At 44.4% G+C, this 10,058-nt stretch overlaps 43 non-coding genes across 43 annotated transcripts; all 43 read left to right on the plus strand.

The window, feature by feature from the left end:
- The first annotated feature begins 36 nt into the window (after positions 1–36).
- LOC144398510 (5S ribosomal RNA) lies at positions 37–155 on the plus strand. The gene has a single exon (XR_013460657.1). It is a non-coding gene; the product is annotated as a 5S ribosomal RNA (ribosomal RNA).
- A 116-nt stretch (positions 156–271) lies between these two features.
- On the plus strand, positions 272–390 carry LOC144401879 (5S ribosomal RNA). The gene has a single exon (XR_013463814.1). It is a non-coding gene; the product is annotated as a 5S ribosomal RNA (ribosomal RNA).
- Positions 391–507: 117 nt separating this feature from the next.
- On the plus strand, positions 508–626 carry LOC144401880 (5S ribosomal RNA). The gene has a single exon (XR_013463815.1). It is a non-coding gene; the product is annotated as a 5S ribosomal RNA (ribosomal RNA).
- Positions 627–743: 117 nt separating this feature from the next.
- On the plus strand, positions 744–862 carry LOC144397285 (5S ribosomal RNA). The gene has a single exon (XR_013459430.1). It is a non-coding gene; the product is annotated as a 5S ribosomal RNA (ribosomal RNA).
- Positions 863–978: 116 nt separating this feature from the next.
- On the plus strand, positions 979–1,097 carry LOC144401882 (5S ribosomal RNA). Its single transcript, XR_013463817.1, has one exon. It is a non-coding gene; the product is annotated as a 5S ribosomal RNA (ribosomal RNA).
- A 117-nt stretch (positions 1,098–1,214) lies between these two features.
- Positions 1,215–1,333, plus strand: LOC144401883 (5S ribosomal RNA). Its single transcript, XR_013463818.1, has one exon. It is a non-coding gene; the product is annotated as a 5S ribosomal RNA (ribosomal RNA).
- Positions 1,334–1,449: 116 nt separating this feature from the next.
- On the plus strand, positions 1,450–1,568 carry LOC144401885 (5S ribosomal RNA). The gene has a single exon (XR_013463819.1). It is a non-coding gene; the product is annotated as a 5S ribosomal RNA (ribosomal RNA).
- Positions 1,569–1,685: 117 nt separating this feature from the next.
- On the plus strand, positions 1,686–1,804 carry LOC144401886 (5S ribosomal RNA). The gene has a single exon (XR_013463820.1). It is a non-coding gene; the product is annotated as a 5S ribosomal RNA (ribosomal RNA).
- Positions 1,805–1,921: 117 nt separating this feature from the next.
- On the plus strand, positions 1,922–2,040 carry LOC144401887 (5S ribosomal RNA). The gene has a single exon (XR_013463821.1). It is a non-coding gene; the product is annotated as a 5S ribosomal RNA (ribosomal RNA).
- A 116-nt stretch (positions 2,041–2,156) lies between these two features.
- On the plus strand, positions 2,157–2,275 carry LOC144401888 (5S ribosomal RNA). Its single transcript, XR_013463822.1, has one exon. It is a non-coding gene; the product is annotated as a 5S ribosomal RNA (ribosomal RNA).
- Positions 2,276–2,392: 117 nt separating this feature from the next.
- On the plus strand, positions 2,393–2,511 carry LOC144401889 (5S ribosomal RNA). The gene has a single exon (XR_013463823.1). It is a non-coding gene; the product is annotated as a 5S ribosomal RNA (ribosomal RNA).
- A 116-nt stretch (positions 2,512–2,627) lies between these two features.
- LOC144401890 (5S ribosomal RNA) lies at positions 2,628–2,746 on the plus strand. Its single transcript, XR_013463825.1, has one exon. It is a non-coding gene; the product is annotated as a 5S ribosomal RNA (ribosomal RNA).
- Positions 2,747–2,863: 117 nt separating this feature from the next.
- Positions 2,864–2,982, plus strand: LOC144401891 (5S ribosomal RNA). The gene has a single exon (XR_013463826.1). It is a non-coding gene; the product is annotated as a 5S ribosomal RNA (ribosomal RNA).
- A 117-nt stretch (positions 2,983–3,099) lies between these two features.
- LOC144401892 (5S ribosomal RNA) lies at positions 3,100–3,218 on the plus strand. Its single transcript, XR_013463827.1, has one exon. It is a non-coding gene; the product is annotated as a 5S ribosomal RNA (ribosomal RNA).
- A 117-nt stretch (positions 3,219–3,335) lies between these two features.
- On the plus strand, positions 3,336–3,454 carry LOC144401894 (5S ribosomal RNA). Its single transcript, XR_013463829.1, has one exon. It is a non-coding gene; the product is annotated as a 5S ribosomal RNA (ribosomal RNA).
- A 116-nt stretch (positions 3,455–3,570) lies between these two features.
- LOC144401895 (5S ribosomal RNA) lies at positions 3,571–3,689 on the plus strand. Its single transcript, XR_013463830.1, has one exon. It is a non-coding gene; the product is annotated as a 5S ribosomal RNA (ribosomal RNA).
- Positions 3,690–3,805: 116 nt separating this feature from the next.
- On the plus strand, positions 3,806–3,924 carry LOC144401896 (5S ribosomal RNA). Its single transcript, XR_013463831.1, has one exon. It is a non-coding gene; the product is annotated as a 5S ribosomal RNA (ribosomal RNA).
- A 116-nt stretch (positions 3,925–4,040) lies between these two features.
- LOC144401897 (5S ribosomal RNA) lies at positions 4,041–4,159 on the plus strand. Its single transcript, XR_013463832.1, has one exon. It is a non-coding gene; the product is annotated as a 5S ribosomal RNA (ribosomal RNA).
- A 117-nt stretch (positions 4,160–4,276) lies between these two features.
- LOC144401898 (5S ribosomal RNA) lies at positions 4,277–4,395 on the plus strand. Its single transcript, XR_013463833.1, has one exon. It is a non-coding gene; the product is annotated as a 5S ribosomal RNA (ribosomal RNA).
- Positions 4,396–4,512: 117 nt separating this feature from the next.
- LOC144401899 (5S ribosomal RNA) lies at positions 4,513–4,631 on the plus strand. The gene has a single exon (XR_013463834.1). It is a non-coding gene; the product is annotated as a 5S ribosomal RNA (ribosomal RNA).
- Positions 4,632–4,747: 116 nt separating this feature from the next.
- On the plus strand, positions 4,748–4,866 carry LOC144397011 (5S ribosomal RNA). The gene has a single exon (XR_013459157.1). It is a non-coding gene; the product is annotated as a 5S ribosomal RNA (ribosomal RNA).
- A 116-nt stretch (positions 4,867–4,982) lies between these two features.
- On the plus strand, positions 4,983–5,101 carry LOC144401900 (5S ribosomal RNA). The gene has a single exon (XR_013463835.1). It is a non-coding gene; the product is annotated as a 5S ribosomal RNA (ribosomal RNA).
- A 117-nt stretch (positions 5,102–5,218) lies between these two features.
- LOC144401901 (5S ribosomal RNA) lies at positions 5,219–5,337 on the plus strand. Its single transcript, XR_013463836.1, has one exon. It is a non-coding gene; the product is annotated as a 5S ribosomal RNA (ribosomal RNA).
- A 116-nt stretch (positions 5,338–5,453) lies between these two features.
- Positions 5,454–5,572, plus strand: LOC144401902 (5S ribosomal RNA). The gene has a single exon (XR_013463837.1). It is a non-coding gene; the product is annotated as a 5S ribosomal RNA (ribosomal RNA).
- Positions 5,573–5,688: 116 nt separating this feature from the next.
- LOC144401903 (5S ribosomal RNA) lies at positions 5,689–5,807 on the plus strand. Its single transcript, XR_013463838.1, has one exon. It is a non-coding gene; the product is annotated as a 5S ribosomal RNA (ribosomal RNA).
- Positions 5,808–5,924: 117 nt separating this feature from the next.
- On the plus strand, positions 5,925–6,043 carry LOC144401905 (5S ribosomal RNA). Its single transcript, XR_013463840.1, has one exon. It is a non-coding gene; the product is annotated as a 5S ribosomal RNA (ribosomal RNA).
- A 117-nt stretch (positions 6,044–6,160) lies between these two features.
- LOC144398511 (5S ribosomal RNA) lies at positions 6,161–6,279 on the plus strand. Its single transcript, XR_013460658.1, has one exon. It is a non-coding gene; the product is annotated as a 5S ribosomal RNA (ribosomal RNA).
- A 116-nt stretch (positions 6,280–6,395) lies between these two features.
- On the plus strand, positions 6,396–6,514 carry LOC144401906 (5S ribosomal RNA). Its single transcript, XR_013463841.1, has one exon. It is a non-coding gene; the product is annotated as a 5S ribosomal RNA (ribosomal RNA).
- Positions 6,515–6,631: 117 nt separating this feature from the next.
- LOC144401907 (5S ribosomal RNA) lies at positions 6,632–6,750 on the plus strand. The gene has a single exon (XR_013463842.1). It is a non-coding gene; the product is annotated as a 5S ribosomal RNA (ribosomal RNA).
- Positions 6,751–6,867: 117 nt separating this feature from the next.
- Positions 6,868–6,986, plus strand: LOC144397286 (5S ribosomal RNA). Its single transcript, XR_013459431.1, has one exon. It is a non-coding gene; the product is annotated as a 5S ribosomal RNA (ribosomal RNA).
- A 116-nt stretch (positions 6,987–7,102) lies between these two features.
- On the plus strand, positions 7,103–7,221 carry LOC144401908 (5S ribosomal RNA). Its single transcript, XR_013463843.1, has one exon. It is a non-coding gene; the product is annotated as a 5S ribosomal RNA (ribosomal RNA).
- A 116-nt stretch (positions 7,222–7,337) lies between these two features.
- On the plus strand, positions 7,338–7,456 carry LOC144401909 (5S ribosomal RNA). The gene has a single exon (XR_013463844.1). It is a non-coding gene; the product is annotated as a 5S ribosomal RNA (ribosomal RNA).
- A 117-nt stretch (positions 7,457–7,573) lies between these two features.
- Positions 7,574–7,692, plus strand: LOC144401911 (5S ribosomal RNA). Its single transcript, XR_013463846.1, has one exon. It is a non-coding gene; the product is annotated as a 5S ribosomal RNA (ribosomal RNA).
- A 117-nt stretch (positions 7,693–7,809) lies between these two features.
- On the plus strand, positions 7,810–7,928 carry LOC144401912 (5S ribosomal RNA). Its single transcript, XR_013463847.1, has one exon. It is a non-coding gene; the product is annotated as a 5S ribosomal RNA (ribosomal RNA).
- A 116-nt stretch (positions 7,929–8,044) lies between these two features.
- Positions 8,045–8,163, plus strand: LOC144396955 (5S ribosomal RNA). The gene has a single exon (XR_013459101.1). It is a non-coding gene; the product is annotated as a 5S ribosomal RNA (ribosomal RNA).
- A 116-nt stretch (positions 8,164–8,279) lies between these two features.
- On the plus strand, positions 8,280–8,398 carry LOC144401913 (5S ribosomal RNA). Its single transcript, XR_013463848.1, has one exon. It is a non-coding gene; the product is annotated as a 5S ribosomal RNA (ribosomal RNA).
- A 117-nt stretch (positions 8,399–8,515) lies between these two features.
- On the plus strand, positions 8,516–8,634 carry LOC144401914 (5S ribosomal RNA). Its single transcript, XR_013463849.1, has one exon. It is a non-coding gene; the product is annotated as a 5S ribosomal RNA (ribosomal RNA).
- A 117-nt stretch (positions 8,635–8,751) lies between these two features.
- LOC144401915 (5S ribosomal RNA) lies at positions 8,752–8,870 on the plus strand. The gene has a single exon (XR_013463850.1). It is a non-coding gene; the product is annotated as a 5S ribosomal RNA (ribosomal RNA).
- A 117-nt stretch (positions 8,871–8,987) lies between these two features.
- Positions 8,988–9,106, plus strand: LOC144401917 (5S ribosomal RNA). The gene has a single exon (XR_013463852.1). It is a non-coding gene; the product is annotated as a 5S ribosomal RNA (ribosomal RNA).
- Positions 9,107–9,222: 116 nt separating this feature from the next.
- On the plus strand, positions 9,223–9,341 carry LOC144401918 (5S ribosomal RNA). Its single transcript, XR_013463853.1, has one exon. It is a non-coding gene; the product is annotated as a 5S ribosomal RNA (ribosomal RNA).
- A 117-nt stretch (positions 9,342–9,458) lies between these two features.
- On the plus strand, positions 9,459–9,577 carry LOC144401919 (5S ribosomal RNA). The gene has a single exon (XR_013463854.1). It is a non-coding gene; the product is annotated as a 5S ribosomal RNA (ribosomal RNA).
- Positions 9,578–9,693: 116 nt separating this feature from the next.
- Positions 9,694–9,812, plus strand: LOC144401920 (5S ribosomal RNA). Its single transcript, XR_013463855.1, has one exon. It is a non-coding gene; the product is annotated as a 5S ribosomal RNA (ribosomal RNA).
- Positions 9,813–9,928: 116 nt separating this feature from the next.
- On the plus strand, positions 9,929–10,047 carry LOC144401921 (5S ribosomal RNA). The gene has a single exon (XR_013463856.1). It is a non-coding gene; the product is annotated as a 5S ribosomal RNA (ribosomal RNA).
- The last annotated feature ends 11 nt before the right edge of the window (positions 10,048–10,058 follow it).

Genomic DNA, 10,058 nt, shown 5'->3' on the forward strand with positions numbered 1-10,058 from the left:
ACACATTTTAAAAGATTAGGAAGAGGACATACAGTTGCTTACGGCCATACCTCTCTGGCTCCGCCTGATCTTGTCTGATCTCAGAAGCTAAGCAGAGTAGGGCCTGGTTAGTACTTGGATGGAAGACCGCCTGGGAATCCCAGGTGCCGTAAGCTTTTTCATTTCTATCTGTAAAAGACACAGAGAAGGCCTTAGAAAGTGACTCCATTTCATTGTCAAAACTACAAAACCTTTGACACATTTTAAAAGATTAGGTAGAGGACATACAGTTGCTTACGGCCATACCTCTCTGGCTCCGCCTGATCTCGTCTGATCTCAGAAGCTAAGCAGAGTAGGGCCTGGTTAGTACTTGGATGGAAGACCGCCTGGGAATCCCAGGTGCCGTAAGCTTTTTCATTTCTCTCTCTGGAAGAAATTGAGAAGGCATTAGAATGTGAATCCTTTTTCATTATCAAAACTCCAAAACCTTTGACACATTTTAAAAGATTAGGAAGAGGACATACAGTTGCTTACGGCCATACCTCTCTGGCTCCGCCTGATCTCGTCTGATCTCAGAAGCTAAGCAGAGTAGGGCCTGGTTAGTACTTGGATGGAAGACCGCCTGGGAATCCCAGGTGCCGTAAGCTTTTTCATTTCTCTCTCTGGAAGAAATCGAGAAGGCATTAGAAAGTGACTCCTTTTTCATTATCAAAACTCCAAAACCTTTGACACATTTTAAAAGATTAGGAAGAGGACATACAGTTGCTTACGGCCATACCTCTCTTGCTCCGCCTGATCTCGTCTGATCTCAGAAGCTAAGCAGAGTAGGGCCTGGTTAGTACTTGGATGGAAGACCGCCTGGGAATCCCAGGTGCCGTAAGCTTTTTCATTTCTATCTGTAAAAGACACAGAGAAGGCCTTAGAAAGTGACTCCATTTAATTGTCAAAACTACAAAACCTTTGACACATTTTAAAAGATTAGGTAGAGGACATACAGTTGCTTACGGCCATACCTCTCTGGCTCCGCCTGATCTCGTCTGATCTCAGAAGCTAAGCAGAGTAGGGCCTGGTTAGTACTTGGATGGAAGACCGCCTGGGAATCCCAGGTGCCGTAAGCTTTTTCATTTCTCTCTCTGGAAGAAATTGAGAAGGCATTAGAAAGTGAATCCTTTTTCATTATCAAAACTCCAAAACCTTTGACACATTTTAAAAGATTAGGAAGAGGACATACAGTTGCTTACGGCCATACCTCTCTGGCTCCGCCTGATCTCGTCTGATCTCAGAAGCTAAGCAGAGTAGGGCCTGGTTAGTACTTGGATGGAAGACCGCCTGGGAATCCCAGGTGCCGTAAGCTTTTTCATTTCTATCTGTAAAAGACACAGAGAAGGCCTTAGAAAGTGACTCCATTTCATTGTCAAAACTACAAAACCTTTGACAAGTTTTAAAAGATTAGGAAGAGGACATACAGTTGCTTACGGCCATACCTCTCTGGCTCCGCCTGATCTCGTCTGATCTCAGAAGCTAAGCAGAGTAGGGCCTGGTTAGTACTTGGATGGAAGACCGCCTGGGAATCCCAGGTGCCGTAAGCTTTTTCATTTCTCTCTCTGGAAGAAATTGAGAAGGCATTAGAAAGTGAATCCTTTTTCATTATCAAAACTCCAAAACCTTTGACACATTTTAAAAGATTAGAAAGAGGACATACAGTTGCTTACGGCCATACCTCTCTGGCTCCGCCTGATCTCGTCTGATCTCAGAAGCTAAGCAGAGTAGGGCCTGGTTAGTACTTGGATGGAAGACCGCCTGGGAATCCCAGGTGCCGTAAGCTTTTTCATTTCTCTCTCTGGAAGAAATCGAGAAGGCATTAGAAAGTGACTCCTTTTTCATTATCAAAACTCCAAAACCTTTGACACATTTTAAAAGATTAGGAAGAGGACATACAGTTGCTTACGGCCATACCTCTCTGGCTCCGCCTGATCTCGTCTGATCTCAGAAGCTAAGCAGAGTAGGGCCTGGTTAGTACTTGGATGGAAGACCGCCTGGGAATCCCAGGTGCCGTAAGCTTTTTCAATTCTATTTGTAAAAGACACAGAGAAGGCCTTAGAAAGTGACTCCATTTAATTGTCAAAACTACAAAACCTTTGACACATTTTAAAAGATTAGGTAGAGGACATGCAGTTGCTTACGGCCATACCTCTCTGGCTCCGCCTGATCTCGTCTGATCTCAGAAGCTAAGCAGAGTAGGGCCTGGTTAGTACTTGGATGGAAGACCGCCTGGGAATCCCAGGTGCCGTAAGCTTTTTCATTTCTCTCTCTGGAAGAAATTGAGAAGGCATTAGAAAGTGAATCCTTTTTCATTATCAAAACTCCAAAACCTTTGACAAGTTTTAAAAGATTAGGAAGAGGACATACAGTTGCTTACGGCCATACCTCTCTGGCTCCGCCTGATCTCGTCTGATCTCAGAAGCTAAGCAGAGTAGGGCCTGGTTAGTACTTGGATGGAAGACCGCCTGGGAATCCCAGGTGCCGTAAGCTTTTTCAATTCTATCTGTAAAAGACACAGAGAAGGCCTTAGAAAGTGACTCCATTTAATTGTCAAAACTACAAAACCTTTGACACATTTTAAAAGATTAGGTAGAGGACATACAGTTGCTTACGGCCATACCTCTCTGGCTCCGCCTGATCTCGTCTGATCTCAGAAGCTAAGCAGAGTAGGGCCTGGTTAGTACTTGGATGGAAGACCGCCTGGGAATCCCAGGTGCCGTAAGCTTTTTCATTTCTCTCTCTGGAAGAAATTGAGAAGGCATTAGAAAGTGAATCCTTTTTCATTATCAAAACTCCAAAACCTTTGACACATTTTAAAAGATTAGAAAGAGGACATACAGTTGCTTACGGCCATACCTCTCTGGCTCCGCCTGATCTCGTCTGATCTCAGAAGCTAAGCAGAGTAGGGCCTGGTTAGTACTTGGATGGAAGACCGCCTGGGAATCCCAGGTGCCGTAAGCTTTTTCATTTCTCTCTCTGGAAGAAATCGAGAAGGCATTAGAAAGTGACTCCTTTTTCATTTTTAAAACTCCAAAACCTTTGACACATTTTAAAAGATTAGGAAGAGGACATACAGTTGCTTACGGCCATACCTCTCTGGCTCCGCCTGATCTCGTCTGATCTCAGAAGCTAAGCAGAGTAGGGCCTGGTTAGTACTTGGATGGAAGACCGCCTGGGAATCCCAGGTGCCGTAAGCTTTTTCATTTCTCTCTCTGGAAGAAATCGAGAAGGCATTAGAAAGTGACTCCTTTTTCATTATCAAAACTCCAAAACCTTTGACACATTTTAAAAGATTAGGAAGAGGACATACAGTTGCTTACGGCCATACCTCTCTGGCTCCGCCTGATCTCGTCTGATCTCAGAAGCTAAGCAGAGTAGGGCCTGGTTAGTACTTGGATGGAAGACCGCCTGGGAATCCCAGGTGCCGTAAGCTTTTTCAATTCTATTTGTAAAAGACACAGAGAAGGCCTTAGAAAGTGACTCCATTTAATTGTCAAAACTACAAAACCTTTGACACATTTTAAAAGATTAGGTAGAGGACATGCAGTTGCTTACGGCCATACCTCTCTGGCTCCGCCTGATCTCGTCTGATCTCAGAAGCTAAGCAGAGTAGGGCCTGGTTAGTACTTGGATGGAAGACCGCCTGGGAATCCCAGGTGCCGTAAGCTTTTTCATTTCTATCTGTAAAAGACACAGAGAAGGCCTTAGAAAGTGACTCCATTTCATTGTCAAAACTACAAAACCTTTGACACATTTTAAAATATTAGGAAGAGGACATACAGTTGCTTACGGCCATACCTCTCTGGCTCCGCCTGATCTCGTCTGATCTCAGAAGCTAAGCAGAGTAGGGCCTGGTTAGTACTTGGATGGAAGACCGCCTGGGAATCCCAGGTGCCGTAAGCTTTTTCATTTCTATCTGTAAAAGACACAGAGAAGGCCTTAGAAAGTGACTCCATTTCATTGTCAAAACTACAAAACCTTTGACACATTTTAAAATATTAGGAAGAGGACATACAGTTGCTTACGGCCATACCTCTCTGGCTCCGCCTGATCTCGTCTGATCTCAGAAGCTAAGCAGAGTAGGGCCTGGTTAGTACTTGGATGGAAGACCGCCTGGGAATCCCAGGTGCCGTAAGCTTTTTCATTTCTCTCTCTGGAAGAAATTGAGAAGGCATTAGAAAGTGAATCCTTTTTCATTATCAAAACTCCAAAACCTTTGACACATTTTAAAAGATTAGGAAGAGGACATACAGTTGCTTACGGCCATACCTCTCTGGCTCCGCCTGATCTCGTCTGATCTCAGAAGCTAAGCAGAGTAGGGCCTGGTTAGTACTTGGATGGAAGACCGCCTGGGAATCCCAGGTGCCGTAAGCTTTTTCATTTCTCTCTCTGGAAGAAATCGAGAAGGCATTAGAAAGTGACTCCTTTTTCATTATCAAAACTCCAAAACCTTTGACACATTTTAAAAGATTAGGAAGAGGACATACAGTTGCTTACGGCCATACCTCTCTGGCTCCGCCTGATCTCGTCTGATCTCAGAAGCTAAGCAGAGTAGGGCCTGGTTAGTACTTGGATGGAAGACCGCCTGGGAATCCCAGGTGCCGTAAGCTTTTTCAATTCTATCTGTAAAAGACACAGAGAAGGCCTTAGAAAGTGACTCCATTTAATTGTCAAAACTACAAAACCTTTGACACATTTTAAAAGATTAGGTAGAGGACATACAGTTGCTTACGGCCATACCTCTCTGCCTCCGCCTGATCTCGTCTGATCTCAGAAGCTAAGCAGAGTAGGGCCTGGTTAGTACTTGGATGGAAGACCGCCTGGGAATCCCAGGTGCCGTAAGCTTTTTCAATTCTATCTGTAAAAGACACAGAGAAGGCCTTAGAAAGTGACTCCATTTAATTGTCAAAACTACAAAACCTTTGACACATTTTAAAAGATTAGGTAGAGGACATACAGTTGCTTACGGCCATACCTCTCTGGCTCCGCCTGATCTCGTCTGATCTCAGAAGCTAAGCAGAGTAGGGCCTGGTTAGTACTTGGATGGAAGACCGCCTGGGAATCCCAGGTGCCGTAAGCTTTTTCATTTCTCTCTCAGGAAGAAATTGAGAAGGCATTAGAAAGTGAATCCTTTTTCATTATCAAAACTCCAAAACCTTTGACACATTTTAAAAGATTAGGAAGAGGACATACAGTTGCTTACGGCCATACCTCTCTGGCTCCGCCTGATCTCGTCTGATCTCAGAAGCTAAGCAGAGTAGGGCCTGGTTAGTACTTGGATGGAAGACCGCCTGGGAATCCCAGGTGCCGTAAGCTTTTTCATTTCTATCTGTAAAAGACACAGAGAAGGCCTTAGAAAGTGACTCCATTTCATTGTCAAAACTACAAAACCTTTGACACATTTTAAAATATTAGGAAGAGGACATACAGTTGCTTACGGCCATACCTCTCTGGCTCCGCCTGATCTCGTCTGATCTCAGAAGCTAAGCAGAGTAGGGCCTGGTTAGTACTTGGATGGAAGACCGCCTGGGAATCCCAGGTGCCGTAAGCTTTTTCAATTCTATCTGTAAAAGACACAGAGAAGGCCTTAGAAAGTGACTCCATTTAATTGTCAAAACTACAAAACCTTTGACACATTTTAAAAGATTAGGTAGAGGACATACAGTTGCTTACGGCCATACCTCTCTGGCTCCGCCTGATCTCGTCTGATCTCAGAAGCTAAGCAGAGTAGGGCCTGGTTAGTACTTGGATGGAAGACCGCCTGGGAATCCCAGGTGCCGTAAGCTTTTTCATTTCTCTCTCAGGAAGAAATTGAGAAGGCATTAGAAAGTGAATCCTTTTTCATTATCAAAACTCCAAAACCTTTGACACATTTTAAAAGATTAGGAAGAGGACATACAGTTGCTTACGGCCATACCTCTCTGGCTCCGCCTGATCTCGTCTGATCTCAGAAGCTAAGCAGAGTAGGGCCTGGTTAGTACTTGGATGGAAGACCGCCTGGGAATCCCAGGTGCCGTAAGCTTTTTCATTTCTCTCTCAGGAAGAAATTGAGAAGGCATTAGAAAGTGAATCCTTTTTCATTATCAAAACTCCAAAACCTTTGACACATTTTAAAAGATTAGGAAGAGGACATACAGTTGCTTACGGCCATACCTCTCTGGCTCCGCCTGATCTTGTCTGATCTCAGAAGCTAAGCAGAGTAGGGCCTGGTTAGTACTTGGATGGAAGACCGCCTGGGAATCCCAGGTGCCGTAAGCTTTTTCATTTCTATCTGTAAAAGACACAGAGAAGGCCTTAGAAAGTGACTCCATTTCATTGTCAAAACTACAAAACCTTTGACACATTTTAAAAGATTAGGTAGAGGACATACAGTTGCTTACGGCCATACCTCTCTGGCTCCGCCTGATCTCGTCTGATCTCAGAAGCTAAGCAGAGTAGGGCCTGGTTAGTACTTGGATGGAAGACCGCCTGGGAATCCCAGGTGCCGTAAGCTTTTTCATTTCTCTCTCTGGAAGAAATTGAGAAGGCATTAGAATGTGAATCCTTTTTCATTATCAAAACTCCAAAACCTTTGACACATTTTAAAAGATTAGGAAGAGGACATACAGTTGCTTACGGCCATACCTCTCTGGCTCCGCCTGATCTCGTCTGATCTCAGAAGCTAAGCAGAGTAGGGCCTGGTTAGTACTTGGATGGAAGACCGCCTGGGAATCCCAGGTGCCGTAAGCTTTTTCATTTCTCTCTCTGGAAGAAATCGAGAAGGCATTAGAAAGTGACTCCTTTTTCATTATCAAAACTCCAAAACCTTTGACACATTTTAAAAGATTAGGAAGAGGACATACAGTTGCTTACGGCCATACCTCTCTTGCTCCGCCTGATCTCGTCTGATCTCAGAAGCTAAGCAGAGTAGGGCCTGGTTAGTACTTGGATGGAAGACCGCCTGGGAATCCCAGGTGCCGTAAGCTTTTTCATTTCTATCTGTAAAAGACACAGAGAAGGCCTTAGAAAGTGACTCCATTTCATTGTCAAAACTACAAAACCTTTGACACGTTTTAAAAGATTAGGAAGAGGACATACAGTTGCTTACGGCCATACCTCTCTGGCTCCGCCTGATCTCGTCTGATCTCAGAAGCTAAGCAGAGTAGGGCCTGGTTAGTACTTGGATGGAAGACCGCCTGGGAATCCCAGGTGCCGTAAGCTTTTTCAATTCTATCTGTAAAAGACACAGAGAAGGCCTTAGAAAGTGACTCCATTTAATTGTCAAAACTACAAAACCTTTGACACATTTTAAAAGATTAGGTAGAGGACATACAGTTGCTTACGGCCATACCTCTCTGGCTCCGCCTGATCTCGTCTGATCTCAGAAGCTAAGCAGAGTAGGGCCTGGTTAGTACTTGGATGGAAGACCGCCTGGGAATCCCAGGTGCCGTAAGCTTTTTCATTTCTCTCTCTGGAAGAAATTGAGAAGGCATTAGAAAGTGAATCCTTTTTCATTATCAAAACTCCAAAACCTTTGACACATTTTAAAAGATTAGGAAGAGGACATACAGTTGCTTACGGCCATACCTCTCTGGCTCCGCCTGATCTCGTCTGATCTCAGAAGCTAAGCAGAGTAGGGCCTGGTTAGTACTTGGATGGAAGACCGCCTGGGAATCCCAGGTGCCGTAAGCTTTTTCATTTCTCTCTCTGGAAGAAATCGAGAAGGCATTAGAAAGTGACTCCTTTTTCATTATCAAAACTCCAAAACCTTTGACACATTTTAAAAGATTAGGAAGAGGACATACAGTTGCTTACGGCCATACCTCTCTGGCTCCGCCTGATCTCGTCTGATCTCAGAAGCTAAGCAGAGTAGGGCCTGGTTAGTACTTGGATGGAAGACCGCCTGGGAATCCCAGGTGCCGTAAGCTTTTTCATTTCTATCTGTAAAAGACACAGAGAAGGCCTTAGAAAGTGACTCCATTTCATTGTCAAAACTACAAAACCTTTGACAAGTTTTAAAAGATTAGGAAGAGGACATACAGTTGCTTACGGCCATACCTCTCTGGCTCCGCCTGATCTCGTCTGATCTCAGAAGCTAAGCAGAGTAGGGCCTGATTAGTACTTGGATGGAAGACCGCCTGGGAATCCCAGGTGCCGTAAGCTTTTTCAATTCTATCTGTAAAAGACACAGAGAAGGCCTTAGAAAGTGACTCCATTTAATTGTCAAAACTACAAAACCTTTGACACATTTTAAAAGATTAGGTAGAGGACATACAGTTGCTTACGGCCATACCTCTCTGGCTCCGCCTGATCTCGTCTGATCTCAGAAGCTAAGCAGAGTAGGGCCTGGTTAGTACTTGGATGGAAGACCGCCTGGGAATCCCAGGTGCCGTAAGCTTTTTCATTTCTCTCTCTGGAAGAAATTGAGAAGGCATTAGAAAGTGAATCCTTTTTCATTATCAAAACTCCAAAACCTTTGACACATTTTAAAAGATTAGAAAGAGGACATACAGTTGCTTACGGCCATACCTCTCTGGCTCCGCCTGATCTCGTCTGATCTCAGAAGCTAAGCAGAGTAGGGCCTGGTTAGTACTTGGATGGAAGACCGCCTGGGAATCCCAGGTGCCGTAAGCTTTTTCATTTCTCTCTCTGGAAGAAATCGAGAAGGCATTAGAAAGTGACTCCTTTTTCATTTTTAAAACTCCAAAACCTTTGACACATTTTAAAAGATTAGGAAGAGGACATACAGTTGCTTACGGCCATACCTCTCTGGCTCCGCCTGATCTCGTCTGATCTCAGAAGCTAAGCAGAGTAGGGCCTGGTTAGTACTTGGATGGAAGACCGCCTGGGAATCCCAGGTGCCGTAAGCTTTTTCATTTCTCTCTCTGGAAGAAATCGAGAAGGCATTAGAAAGTGACTCCTTTTTCATTATCAAAACTCCAAAACCTTTGACACATTTTAAAAGATTAGGAAGAGGACATACAGTTGCTTACGGCCATACCTCTCTGGCTCCGCCTGATCTCGTCTGATCTCAGAAGCTAAGCAGAGTAGGGCCTGGTTAGTACTTGGATGGAAGACCGCCTGGGAATCCCAGGTGCCGTAAGCTTTTTCAATTCTATTTGTAAAAGACACAGAGAAGGCCTTAGAAAGTGACTCCATTTAATTGTCAAAACTACAAAACCTTTGACACATTTTAAAAGATTAGGTAGAGGACATGCAGTTGCTTACGGCCATACCTCTCTGGCTCCGCCTGATCTCGTCTGATCTCAGAAGCTAAGCAGAGTAGGGCCTGGTTAGTACTTGGATGGAAGACCGCCTGGGAATCCCAGGTGCCGTAAGCTTTTTCATTTCTCTCTCTGGAAGAAATTGAGAAGGCATTAGAAAGTGAATCCTTTTTCATTATCAAAACTCCAAAACCTTTGACACATTTTAAAAGATTAGGAAGAGGACATACAGTTGCTTACGGCCATACCTCTCTGGCTCCGCCTGATCTCGTCTGATCTCAGAAGCTAAGCAGAGTAGGGCCTGGTTAGTACTTGGATGGAAGACCGCCTGGGAATCCCAGGTGCCGTAAGCTTTTTCATTTCTATCTGTAAAAGACACAGAGAAGGCCTTAGAAAGTGACTCCATTTCATTGTCAAAACTACAAAACCTTTGACAAGTTTTAAAAGATTAGGAAGAGGACATACAGTTGCTTACGGCCATACCTCTCTGGCTCCGCCTGATCTCGTCTGATCTCAGAAGCTAAGCAGAGTAGGGCCTGGTTAGTACTTGGATGGAAGACCGCCTGGGAATCCCAGGTGCCGTAAGCTTTTTCAATTCTATCTGTAAAAGACACAGAGAAGGCCTTAGAAAGTGACTCCATTTAATTGTCAAAACTACAAAACCTTTGACACATTTTAAAAGATTAGGTAGAGGACATACAGTTGCTTACGGCCATACCTCTCTGGCTCCGCCTGATCTCGTCTGATCTCAGAAGCTAAGCAGAGTAGGGCCTGGTTAGTACTTGGATGGAAGACCGCCTGGGAATCCCAGGTGCCGTAAGCTTTTTCATTTCT

The sequence above is a fragment of the Gasterosteus aculeatus genome, chromosome 2, assembly GCF_964276395.1.
Source record: "Gasterosteus aculeatus chromosome 2, fGasAcu3.hap1.1, whole genome shotgun sequence".
NCBI lineage: Eukaryota > Metazoa > Chordata > Actinopteri > Perciformes > Gasterosteidae > Gasterosteus > Gasterosteus aculeatus.